This window comes from Maniola hyperantus, chromosome 25 (assembly GCF_902806685.2).
Source record: "Maniola hyperantus chromosome 25, iAphHyp1.2, whole genome shotgun sequence".
NCBI classification, from domain to species: Eukaryota; Metazoa; Arthropoda; class Insecta; order Lepidoptera; family Nymphalidae; genus Maniola; species Maniola hyperantus.
Genome location: NC_048560.1, coordinates 7,650,964 through 7,663,912, shown reverse-complemented (window position 1 = coordinate 7,663,912; position 12,949 = coordinate 7,650,964). Strand labels below are relative to the sequence as shown.

The 12,949-nt window shown below is 38.6% G+C and overlaps 1 protein-coding gene across 7 annotated transcripts in view; it reads left to right on the top strand.

Annotated features, from left to right (window-relative positions):
* nrm (neuromusculin) overlaps nt 1-12,949 on the top strand; it is a 506,208-nt gene that overhangs the window by 257,192 nt on the left and 236,067 nt on the right. The gene's annotated exons all lie outside the window — the stretch shown is intronic.

Genomic DNA, 12,949 nt, shown 5'->3' with positions numbered 1-12,949 from the left:
AACCTACGTTATTTATTTTGAGGTCTATCTTGCCGATTCTTGCCTGTACTTTAAATACCTAACAAGATGCGCGTGTGTCTTATTCGAGCGACGTACGCATACTGAAGCGCCGCGCCGCGCCGCTGGGTATGTCGCACTAGCGTCACTGCACTGCGCGTCGCTTCGCTGCGCTTCAAAATATTCTCCCCAGATGTGCCGCGCGGCAACGCGCGGTGAAGCGTGGTGAAGCGCTGTGCAGCGCCGCTCTAGTGCGATATGCGCCATACAAAATGATAGAAATGATATTTTGAAGCTCTGTGCCGCGACGTGCAGCTCGCTGAAGCGCCGCGCCGCGCCGCTCAGGTGCGTACAAACCTTAAAGGGATTTGTATTTGATTTAAAAAGTTGCATACATACTGTAATTTAAATGACTCAATATTTTCCCCTATTCCGCGTGATTTAGATTGAAAATCCCGCGGGAAATCTTTGATTTTCCGGAATAAAAAGTAGACAATGTTACTCTCCAGGTTTTTAACTATATTTATGCCAAAAATCTCCGGATGAAGTCGCGAGCATAAGCTAGTCCAAGTAAAAAATCGCGTCGATCCGTTACTCCGTTGCGGCGTGATTGAAGGACAAACTAGCAATCCAAACCCAACCCACTTTAGTAAGCAGAGAAATTTTGACAAAGGACATTAAACAAAACCTTAAAATAAATAATTTTGATATTAAAATTATTAATTTATTAATTTTTAATTTTTTATATTAAAATTATTAATTTTTATAAAAACCCTTAAAATTACGCTACAGGTTGAGATGGCAATCGGGGAGGGAACGCCCCGCACACTCTCTCAGCCCCCGGCTAACCCTTTGCGGGCGAGTGCGCGTGACGTGCGGCTGTGCGGGGCGTCCCCCGCCTCACACCCGCGGGGTGATTACCTAAAACGTTGCAGTAGCGACAGCAGTTACAATTCGACAGTTCATTTGCTGTCTCTCTTCTTCTTCTTATTTTTCTTTGTGGCTATTGCTGTCTCTCTCTAGCCGCTGTCGCGTGTGACGTTTAAGGGGACTCAGTTCGGTGCTTTCTCCATACAAACGTAGGAGGGAAAATACAACAATATTCGATATTGTACGCACAAAACTAAGAATTACATTGATTTATCTCGTCATTATCTAGGTTCAATGATATCTAAAACATTGAAAAAAATATTGATTTAAAAGTTACGGGCCTCAAAAGATTCCTATTTTAACACTAAATTTATGACAACTTTGGGCGTAAATAAATAAGATTAGGGATATGAAAATTCTAAAACAATTTATCATTAGACGTAGTTTATTTATTCATTAGTTGAAATAACTTTACTTTGCAAACATAAATTCAGTAGTTTTTTCTCAAAAATACTTTTCCTAAACCTTTTCGCGCGCTTGATTTCAGTGATAATCATCGTGCCTCTCAACTTTCTCATACAATGTCAAGTGAAAAGCAAACACGTTACCCACGTGCGCGGCCAATTTCGGTCGAGCGTCCTGCGTCACCTTAAGAGCAATCGCGAGATTTACGCCTGTCGCAAGCATGTCGCGAGATACGTCATCACCCCGCCGTATTGCCATCTCAGCCTGTCGTGGAATATAGTAACATTTTTACCAAAATTTGGCCGTACATTACTGTCACATTTAACCTTTTGAAAACTATGGCGATAAAAAAGAATTATTTCTTACAAGTTCACCCATAAAATTGCAAGTCTGTAATTGGCTGACGATTCGCCGAAAATTTATGAGGCGTTCGGCGTTTTCGGCGAAACTCGGACGTATTCGGCAATCTCGATATGGGAAGTTTGGCGCCTTTTGAAATTTATGGCCCCCAATAGGTCTTGAGAGATTTTCTTGCGGTTCTACAAACTCGCGAGTAAAACATCTTTGTGACAAATTATTGTAAAACAGTTCTCTTTTATAGTCGTGATAGCCTAGTGGTTAGGACGTCCGCCTTCTGATCGGAGGTCGGGGGTTCGATCCTAGGCACTCACCACTAACTTTTCGGAGGTATGTGCGTTTTAATTAATTAAATATCTCTTTACAAAGAACTCACCTTGACATGTCTCTAGGTCCAGCGGCTTAGGCTGTGCGTTGATATATTATAGGTAAGTCTGTCACTTTTAATAGTGGGAGGTCCCGGGTTCGATTCCTGGCAGGGGTTTGGAATTTTATAATTTCTAAAATTTCTGGTCTGGTCTGATGGGAGGCTTCGGCCGTGGCTAGTTACCACCCTACCGGCAAAGCCGTGCCGCCAAGCGATTTAGCGTTCCGGTACGATGCCGTGTAGAAACCAAAGGGGTATATGTTAAATAAAAACTGCCATACCCCTTCCAGGTTAGCCCGCTATCATCTTAGACTGCATCATCACTTACCATCAGGTGAGATTGCAGTCAAGGGCTAACTTGTATCTGAATTAAAAAAAAAGTCTGTCAGTCAGTCAGTCAGTAAGTTAGTCAGCCAATCAGCACTTTGAATTTTATATATAATGAAGATTATTTGGGCCTCGTTTAACGCTTATGCTCATAAATCTGGAAAACGTAATACTACTTAATTTTTCACTTGACATCTTAATTTTGATGAGATGGAAAAAAAACACAATTTAAGTCTAAAAAGTTCCCTAATTGGAGTAATTGGACCTTATACCGTTTTACAGAAACTTTCAAGTAACGTAATACTTTCACCCACCTTTTAATATTTTTTTTTTACATTTAGGATATTTATACTTTTAAAAATCGGCCAAATGCGAGACGGGCTCGCACACGAAGTGTCCCGTATCATCGTACAAGAAATAATATTAATCTGTTTTTTTTAAATTTTAATGGCGGCCATTTTGAAAATTTTATTTCAAAAAGGTATGTGGGACTCGCCGTCCGAGAGGCGACCGAAATACCCAGTAAAACCCAGCGGCGCTCCTGCGTTACACCTGGCGACTGGGTCACGGGAACACATGAGGCGCACCAACGATGTGCTCCTCATGTGTGATGAATGATGACGTAAAATCTAACTTGATTAGGGGATAAAATGTGTCATGCCGACGAAATGCAAGTTATCAAAATAATACATTTACCTATATGTCGAGAATAATCTAAATTAAAAGGACATTCCTACACTACGAGACTATAATTTGCATAAAAAACTCGTTACAGTATATTATTATCTCTTAGATTAGTGTCGAACAAAATGCAAATTGAATATCACCCGATAAACGGACCGAACTGGAAATGTATTACAAATGTAATTGTGAAAGGTTTAACAATATTACCGCTGTAATCTGTAATCCACTGGGTCCGGACCGGGGAAGAGGTCGACTGACCTTAGTTTATTTAATTTATCCCGGAAATCCCGTTGTAAACTGTTTGGGATTATGCTGAATTGTTTATATTAACTTTAGTAAGGATATTGGAACTAACTCGGATGAACACAAAATAAGCACTAAAGTAAACTAAGAGCTCTAAAATCATATTAAGAAAGTGGTAGCGTCACTCATCATCTATAGATATAAAAGGAAAAGCTGACTGACTGACTGATCTATCAACGCACAGCTCATACTCTGGACGGATCAAGCTGAAATTTGGCATGCAGATATAGTACGCGACAGATTGAAATGGCAATTGGGATGGGGACGTGGGTGTGTGGGGCGTTCCGCCACCTCATTCCCCGATTGCCATGTCGACCTGTCGCTTACTATAGTGGGGTGTACAATGTACATTATGAGATATTTAATTGCTTAAAATGCACATGATTCCGAAAAGTTAGAATTGCGAACCCGGGATCGAACTCCTGACCACTCGGCGCCCCGAATAGAAGGCCGACGTCTTAACCACTAGGCTATCAGCGCTTATTAAACGCTTCGTAAAAAAAACACATAAACGTTACAATATTTTTTGCAATAAAAAATTATGAATTATGAATAAGTAGGTATGTACAAGTACATACGTAAAGTTAAAAAAAAACTACACAAATTTCAAACCCCTGTTTCACCCCTTTAGGGGTTGAATTTTCAAAAATCTTTACGTCATAATAGCTATCTGCATGCCAAATTTCAGCCCGATCCATCCAGTAGTTTGAGCTATACGTTGATAGATCAGTCAACTTTTCCTTTTCTATATCAAGTTATATGTTATGATAAATCCTTATAAGATAACATATTCTTCAAAAGTAAAAGTAAAAACAGCTCTATTGGCTTTTAAGTGATATTATTCGCCCACCACATTAATATCGCCTCAAATTGGATAGAATTTGGAGGCCACTTTGCGTTGATAAATCTCCAAACTTAGGAATTCTCTTTGGCATGTCCAAACTCATGATTTATGAGCTGAAGTCACGCGTTTTATACAATTTATACGAAAACATAACAGTTAGCATGTTTTGACCATTGAGTTGTAGACCATAGAGATACAAATCTGAATCATCAATCCGTGATCAGTAGGGCGATTTTGTAAAACCTGCATCAGTCATCATTACAATCTCAATTGTTGTGATTGGCTGAATTTGTGCTATTCTTGTTGCAACAATGCATTGTAGCCAATAGTGAGCGAACGTAAACCAATCAGAGGTGATTGCGATCGTGACATTGTAGCTGTCTTTCTACAGCAATCACGCAGCTGGTGCATAATGGAGTCTACCTTTTTTTTTTTTTTTTAATTTATTCAGATACAAGTTAGCCCTTGACTGCAATCTCACCTGGTGGTAAGTGATGATGCAGTCTAAGATGATAGCGGGCTAACCTGGAAGGGGTAAGGCAGTTTTTATTAAACCCATACCCCTTTGGTTTCTACACGGCATCGTACCGGAACGCTAAATCGCTTGGCGGCACGGCTTTGCCGGTAGGGTGGTAACTAGCCACGGCCGAAGCCTCCCACCAGACCAGACCAGAAATTTAGAAATTATAAAATTCCAAACCCCTGCCAGAAATCGAACCCGGGACCTCCCACTATTAAGACCACAGCGCTCACCACTGCGCCAGGGAGGTCGTCAAGCCTACTTATATCTCCTGAGGATCGATGTCGAAACGAAAGCGTTTGTGTGGTGTCGCATGTTGGTTGTGTGTATTGCTTGCTTCTCCTGCTTTTTAGGGTTCCGTACCCCAAAAGGAAAAAAGGAACTGTCTGTCTGTCGTGTCTGTCACGAAAACCTATAGAGTACTTTCCGTTGACCTAGAATCATGAAATTTGGCCCTATAAGTTTTGTTTTTTCATTTCATTTCATTTATTTATATAATAAATGAAATGAGATGAAAAAAGAAGACACGACAGACAACAAAATGATCCTATAAGGGTTCCTTTTTTCCTTTTGAGGTACGGAACCCTAAAAATCGCCGCCTCTAGTAATGACAGCTCTATGGTTTCGCATGTATTTTGCTGTGTTTATGTACCATTAAGTTAAAACGACTGAAGTTCGGCCTGAGGGCGATAAAACTCGTAATCTTCTGCTAATGTAGTGACAGAAACAAAATTTTAAACATTCGTTGTGGCGAGAACGACACGTTTTAGATAGCGTTGGCAGAAAAGTATACCCGCTGAGATAATTAATAATTCAAATCTTTGCAACATACACAAATACACACACAAACACACACACACACATAATAATATATGTATACAACCTTTGTATTCGTATCTATAGTACGCGAATGTCAATCGGGGAGGGAACGCCCCGTAAAACCGCACAGCCCCCGCGCTAACCCGCTGCGGGCGAGCGCGGGGGCTGTGCGGGTGTGCGGGGCGTCCCCCCGCCTCATACCCCGAATGCAATCTTGACCTGTCGCTCACTATACATTTGTACCTAATTAATTGTATTTGTACCTAATTAATTTGGTAACTACTTTTGGGAAGGCACTGTCCAGCCCAGATGTTTAGGGGCCAGGAAACTATGAAAGTTATTTAAGTGTAATAACTTAGTTTAGTTTTGATTAATAAAATATATAAGTTTCATTCAGTAGTTTCAATCATTGAATTATAATACGTGGTTTCAATGATTTTTTCTTTTTTAAATATTATTTTTTCAGCTATTTTTTTATTGGAAATCCATACTTAATGTCTGTCAGCTAGCTTTCCACGCTAAAGGTACAGAGGTGGCTTGCATCTCGGAAACGGACCCAGTTCCCATGGAATTTTAAAAACCTGAATCATGGGCATTAGCTAGTTATGTATCGTTGTGTAAAACAGCTATGTAACACCACATAATTGGGTATTTTCCTACTTTTGAATTTGATAAATATTATTACTTCATTATAAACTAGGATAAAAATACTAACGTACACTGAAAAAAAAAAAAACCAACAAAGATTTACAAAGTTATAGGCATTTTCATTTTGGAGTGGGAGGGTCTTTTATCTTTTTCTTGCAAAACGAAAATTTGTATGGAACCGCACGAAGCTACTGTGGCATTAGTAGGTGTGACGTCAAACTGCTGTATCGCTATCTCTGTCTAATCAGAAATATTTAAATGCTTATAACTTTTTTGTTATTTGATCGATTTAATTATTTTTTTCAGTTTACGTCATTATTCTTATTCTAGTTTCTAATAAAGTAATAAAAAAATTGGAGTCAAATATCCAATTGTAACAGGTAACTACGGAATCCTTCATTGCGCGTGGATCGCCACGCACTTGACCGGTTTTTAATTAGACACTTGTTTTTTTTAATTTAAAGAAAAAATAATCGTTAAATAAATAATTCGTGATACATATTTTTGCAGACCCTATATGCCTAAGATACAAGTTAACATCTCCGATAAATAGCAGGATGTTTTGATTAATACGAGTTGTTTCGAAGTTTTGCTGCGAACGTTACAGATTTTTCAAGTCATTAGTAGGTAATAAAAAATTGTTATGTTTAGATCATTCTTCACGATAAGGTCTAACCTTCAGTACCCGTAGTACAAGATTTTACGTCTCACCAAACCAAACCAAATTCGAGAGTCGAAATACTTCCGCGTTACAGTAAACTGGATCTTAAATGCCTTGTTTTAAAGCTCAAGTTTGTTTACACTTCTACAGCCAGCGCTCCAAGCGGAAACATTGCGAAATTAAAATCAGTGGCATTGAATATTTGACTTCATTTCAAGGCTGTTTAGGTCCATTTTACTGTAACGCGGAAGTATTTCGACTCTCGTATTTGGTTTCGTTTGGTGAGACGTAAAATCTTGTACTACGGGTACTGGAGTTAGGTTTTTCACTTGTATCATGTATAATGCGCCTCCTACGCATTTCGGCGAGAAGCTACAAGTAAACAAGGAAAATAAATAAATAAATAAATAAAATAAAAATCTTTTTTATTCGTATAAACTTTTACAAGTACTTACGAAATTACTAGTACTTACGAATTAATACGAAATCTAAATATATAAAAGTAAAAGGTGACTGACTGACTGACTGGTCTATCAACGCACAGATCAAAGTACTGGACGGATCGCGCTGAAATTCGGCATGCAGATAGCTATTATGACGTAGGCATCCGCTAAGAAAGGATTTTTGAAAATTCAACCCCTAAGGGGATGAAATAGGGGTTAGAAATTTGTGTAGTCCACGCGGACGAAGTTGCGAGCATAAGCTAGTTAAAGTATAAGTAAGTAGTCAAAACATCACTTAACTTCCCAAACACAGGGTGTAGCACAAAATCTCTCACGAGTAAGATTAAGACGCAACAGAGCCAAGTTGCAGCTAAGCCTCGCCTTACCACCCAAGGCACGTCTCTTACAACTTAATAATAGCGCATGATGCTATAAAAATATCAATGAACTCTAGGTAAATAGTACTACGTTCTATATCCACGGAGAGAAGTTAGTATAGGGCTCTCTCTGTTACGTAATATAAAATTCAAAGTCCCGACTGACTGACTGACTTATATAACAATGCACAGCCTAAACCGCCTGGTCCTAGAGACATGAAATTTTGAGAAAGAGTCCACTAAGAAATGATTTTTCGAAATTCCACCCCTAAGTGGGTTAAATAGGGGATGAAAGTTTGTTTGCAAGTCCGTCATTTTTTAAGTTACTTGCATCAAAATTGGTATTTGGGTTTTTCCAGGATTTTTGGAAATTCAACCCCCACCTCTATTGTCACCATGAAATTCCACCCGAGCGAAACCGGGGCGGGTCCCATAAATAACAAAGACAAAAAAATCTTTGAGCGACCAATCAAGAAAGCGTTGATAGCCTACGCTTAAGTCGTCGGCCCTTTAGTCGGAGGGTCCGGAGTTCGATCTCGTTGGTGCATGACCTCTAACTTTTCGGAGCCATGTGCGTTTTGTAATATAAAAATGAAATTATATACTGCCATAGATTCTTCCTAGGATCGTAGCTAACATACAGTACGCGGCCGAAAGTGATGGACTTCGGCCTTTAGAATGACATTTCATCTTTGTAGAGCGTTGTGTCTGTCACTCATACCCATATGATATTTTGTCGGTCACACCGACCGAGACAGTGCTTTACAAATCTGCTATCTCCTTCTAAAGACCGACGATCATCACTTTTGGCCGCGTACTGTACTCACACACACACAGTTTAGTGTACAAAAGAACATTAATGAAATTGTAAATCCCAGTAAATAGTTGCACATTCCACACAGTCAGTTGCAATGCAAGTTGCGGTGCAACTATTAGTTGCATAATCCTAAAATCACTTGTCACATTTGTCACGCGCACCACCAAACAAGGTTATGATATTCTCTTAAATCATAAGCGAGAGCGATTTCATTATATTTTTTTCGAGTCAGTTTCTAGAACAATCAATCGATATACGTGCATTACTGGATGTGTCACCTTTGAGTCTCGGAGAGTACGTAAAGCCGTCGTCAGTCCTGCGCTCGGTCTCCGGTCGTGTCGAATTTCCGTCCCATCGTCCATCTCTATTCCCTCACTCACATCACATATGTGAGTGAGGGAATAGAGAGTACACCTGTGTTTATGCAGTACGCACACACCTTGTGTATTATAATATCTCCCACACTCTCTGTTTTCTCTATGGAGATTGGCCGCAGTGGAGGAAATTCGATCGGAGGGTTATACTTGGCGTTTTCCTTCTTATCTTACATCAATCTGTGAGCTATACAGGGTGTAACCAGAACGCTGGCAAAATGAAAGTACTGATGATTACTTATATGGTACCACAAAAAAAAACGCGAAAAAATATATTAAAAATCCTATATTTTGTAAAAGTTCACGATATAGCAAATTAAACATCTGACTGATGTGATGCTAGAGGTCAACGAACGTTCCGTAAGTAGGTCACTCGGAGTCATTGTCACGTCGCGCGTAGGTGGGGCGTTGACCCGAGTTTTTCACGCTATACATTGCGGGGTTGAAAAATACTAAATTAATAAAATTACAAAATGAGGTAAATAGTTATTGGTATTGGATTGTGTTTAGGTAATATAACAATAGCGCTAAGTTTTTGCTAGCGTTCTGGTATAGTTTTAACTTAGAGCTATTATAGAGCTTCTAGTTTAAAAAATAATAAAACCACAACACAACAAGCGTGCAGCAATATCGACAAACTATTCTTAGTCACGTTCCTTTAAACGAAATCCGTTTTATGTTTGCTTCGACCCGCTGCAGTATATTACTTTAACCACCCACCATTCTACCATGCTGTTAACAGCACAGATTTTATTCCGAGAAAAAGTGTAATTCTGTTTCCACAGAATTTTCTTGTTGATTCTGGAAAATGGAATTTTACGCGAAATAGCTTAAACGTCTTTTTGCATCCCTGGCGCTGTGGTCTTAAAAGTGGTCCTGGGTTGGATTCCCGAAGGAAACAATTTTATAATATCTTCTATTTTTTTTTCTTAAGAGCCGAGATAGCCATAGAGAGTTCAAAATTCAAAATTCAAATAATTTATCCAAAATAGGTAATTAATTATTCTTTTTGATTGTCGGTTGTTGGATTTGTAAGATACTCACTACAGAGCACGGGTCTCCTCTCAGAGTGAGAAGGGTTTTGGCCATAGTCTACCACGCTGGCTATGTGCGGATTGGTAGACTTCACACACCTTTGAGAACATTATGGAGAACTCTCAGGCATGCAGGTTTCCTCACGATGTTTTCCTTCACCGTTAAATCAAGTGATATTTAATTAATTAAAACGCACATAATTCCGAAAAGTTAGAGGTGCGTGCCCGGGATCGAACCCCCGACCTCCGATTAGAAGGCGGACGTCCTAACCACTAGGCTATCACTGCTTGATAAAAAGTAGCCTATGTCACTCTCCAGATCTTTAACTATACCCATGCAAAAATTTACGTCGGTCCGTTTCAACGCGGACAAATCAACAAACAAACACACTTTCGCATTTATAATAATATGGGTAGTGATTTGAAACGCGCAGAAATAACTCTTCGAGATTTTATTCCCAGAAAACCGCGATCCTGTTATCAGAGAATTATCTTGTTGATTCTGGAAAATAGAATTTTACGGGAAACTGCTTAAGAGGGGTTCATTCGTGGTGCGCTCCATACATACAGTGCGACAAGACTCTCTTAGCACTTGAATGAAAATGAAAATGAAAATCTTTTTTATTCGTATAAACTTTTACAAGTACTTACGAATAGTCGGATGCATCTACCACTGGTTCGGAATGCCTTTCCTGCCGAGAAGAACCAGCAAGAAACTCGGCGGTTGCTCTTTTCAAATATTTGATATAGGTACAAGATGATGCCATGTATAAAATAGTATTTGCAGTCTTGTGCGTTGCCGGAACGAGCTGCAGGTCAAATCCACGCTCTTTTATCATTTAGATAATCTTCAATTGTGTAATATGCTTTTTTTTCAGGAGCATATTTTTAATAGAATTTTTAAACTTGTGCAAAGGTAAGTCCAAAATAGTTTGCGGGATTTTATTATAAAAGGTAATTAATAAGGTAAATTTGAATGACATTGACAGGGGGGCGCTGTTGGAGAACAAAGGCTTAGAATATGCAAACAAGAACAAAGAGAAACATAACGGCAATGTTAGTTCCGATTTTCGCCACGCGCCAAGATAGATTGTCACTGTAGGTGGTTTGGCTCTCATTTTTTAATAATAATGGTTATTATAATTTACTAGCTCATGCCCGTGACTTCGTTGGCGTAATATTACTTTTTTTAAACTTTTTTATTGGTTTGTTGATTTGTTAGTTTGTCTTTCAATCACGTCGCAACGGAGCAAGGGAGCGACGTGATTTTTTAGATGGGTATAGTTTAAGACCTGGAGAGTGACATAGGCTACTTTTTATCCCGGAAAAGCAAAGAGTTCCCACGGGATTTTCAAAAACTTAAACCCACGCGTACGAAAGTTGCAGGCGTCAGCTAGTTTGTTTATTATAAAATGTGAACTAAGCTACGTTTGTATAGGAAGGGCGTGACGGAGAGACCACCGCTAAACGCTATTTCATTGGCCGTATAACTTTATCTCGAGCGAATTAGGCGATGTACACTTAGCTTAATGTGTTTGGATTGGTTTGATACAATTTGTGACTTTCCTTTCATCCGAAAATTATAGGTAGGCTTTTACTTTTATTTACCTAGTTTTGCGCTTTTTTGGTGATAACACAATCTTTGATTCCCTTTTTTAAGGTTCCGTACCTCAAAAGGAAAAACGGAACCCTTATAGGATCACTTTGTTGTCTGTCCGTCTGTCTGTCAAGAAACCTACAGGGTACTTCCCGTTAAAATAGAATTATGAAATTTGGCAGATACTTGATATAGTTATCTTATAGCTGACATTTGGGGAAAAATCTGAAAACCGTGAATTTAGGGTAAGATCACACAAAAAAAATTAAATTGTGGTCATGAACTAATAATTAGTATTTTCAATTTTCGAAGTAAGATAACTATATCATGTGTGGTATCATATGAAAGGTATTAAACCTGTGCATTCTAAAACTGTTTTTTACTTATTTTTATGCATCATATATTTTGAGTTATCGTGCAAAATGTCGAAAAAATACGACTGTAGTACGGAACCCTCGGTGCGCGAGCCTGACTCGCACTTGGCCGGTTTTTATTCTAATAGATGATGTCGCGACTTAGTCCGCCTGGATTTGGGTTTTTTTAATTTAATTATTTGATTTTCCGGAACGAAAAGTAGCTTATATCACTATTTAGGTCTTTAACTAATCTTCTTTAACTAATCTAAAGGGGTATGGGTTTAGTAAAAACTGCCATACCCCTTCCAGGTTTGCCCGCTACCATCTTAGACTGCATCATCACTTATCACCAGGTGAGATTGCAGTCAAGGGCTAACTTGTATCTAAAAAAAAAATGTAACTTTTTACCACTAAAAAATATGTTTTCAATATTATACTTTACTGTTAATATACTACAGGTATTCTACTATCTCTGGCATTCAGTTAAAGCAGAAAAAATGTATTTTTTTTGTGCGCTTACTGCATGGCCTCACAATAAATACTCAATTTTTAAAGTTAACAGAGACAAAACGAATCCACCGTAGTTTTAAATAACAACAATCCAGTTTTTAATTGGAGTGGACACGGGTAACGGTTGATATCCGGATATACCCGGATTAATATAGGTCAATGTTGGGATAATCGGTTTAAAATACCCGGTTATGTTTCGATATATCATTGTTTATTTCCTGTTGGAACAAAAAATGGGGTTAAAATGGGATATAGGAACATATTGAACATTTTTTTGTCATTGTTATGGATTTTGTCTTTGGGAAAAGTGTTATAATATTATGAGAAGCTAATTAGATTGAGAATTTTCAATAATTACTGTGTTTAAGTTGTGTGGTGGTTAAAGAATTCAAAGATGTTGCTAAACATATTTAACTACAAAAAAATGTTTAATTAATTAGTCGCACAGTTCAAATCTTATATTATACCAATGCACTCTGAGGCTCAAACTACATGACGGATCGGGCTGAAATATGGCATGCAGATAGAGCTATTATAACGTAGACGTCAGGTAAGAAAGGATGTTTGAAAATTCGATTC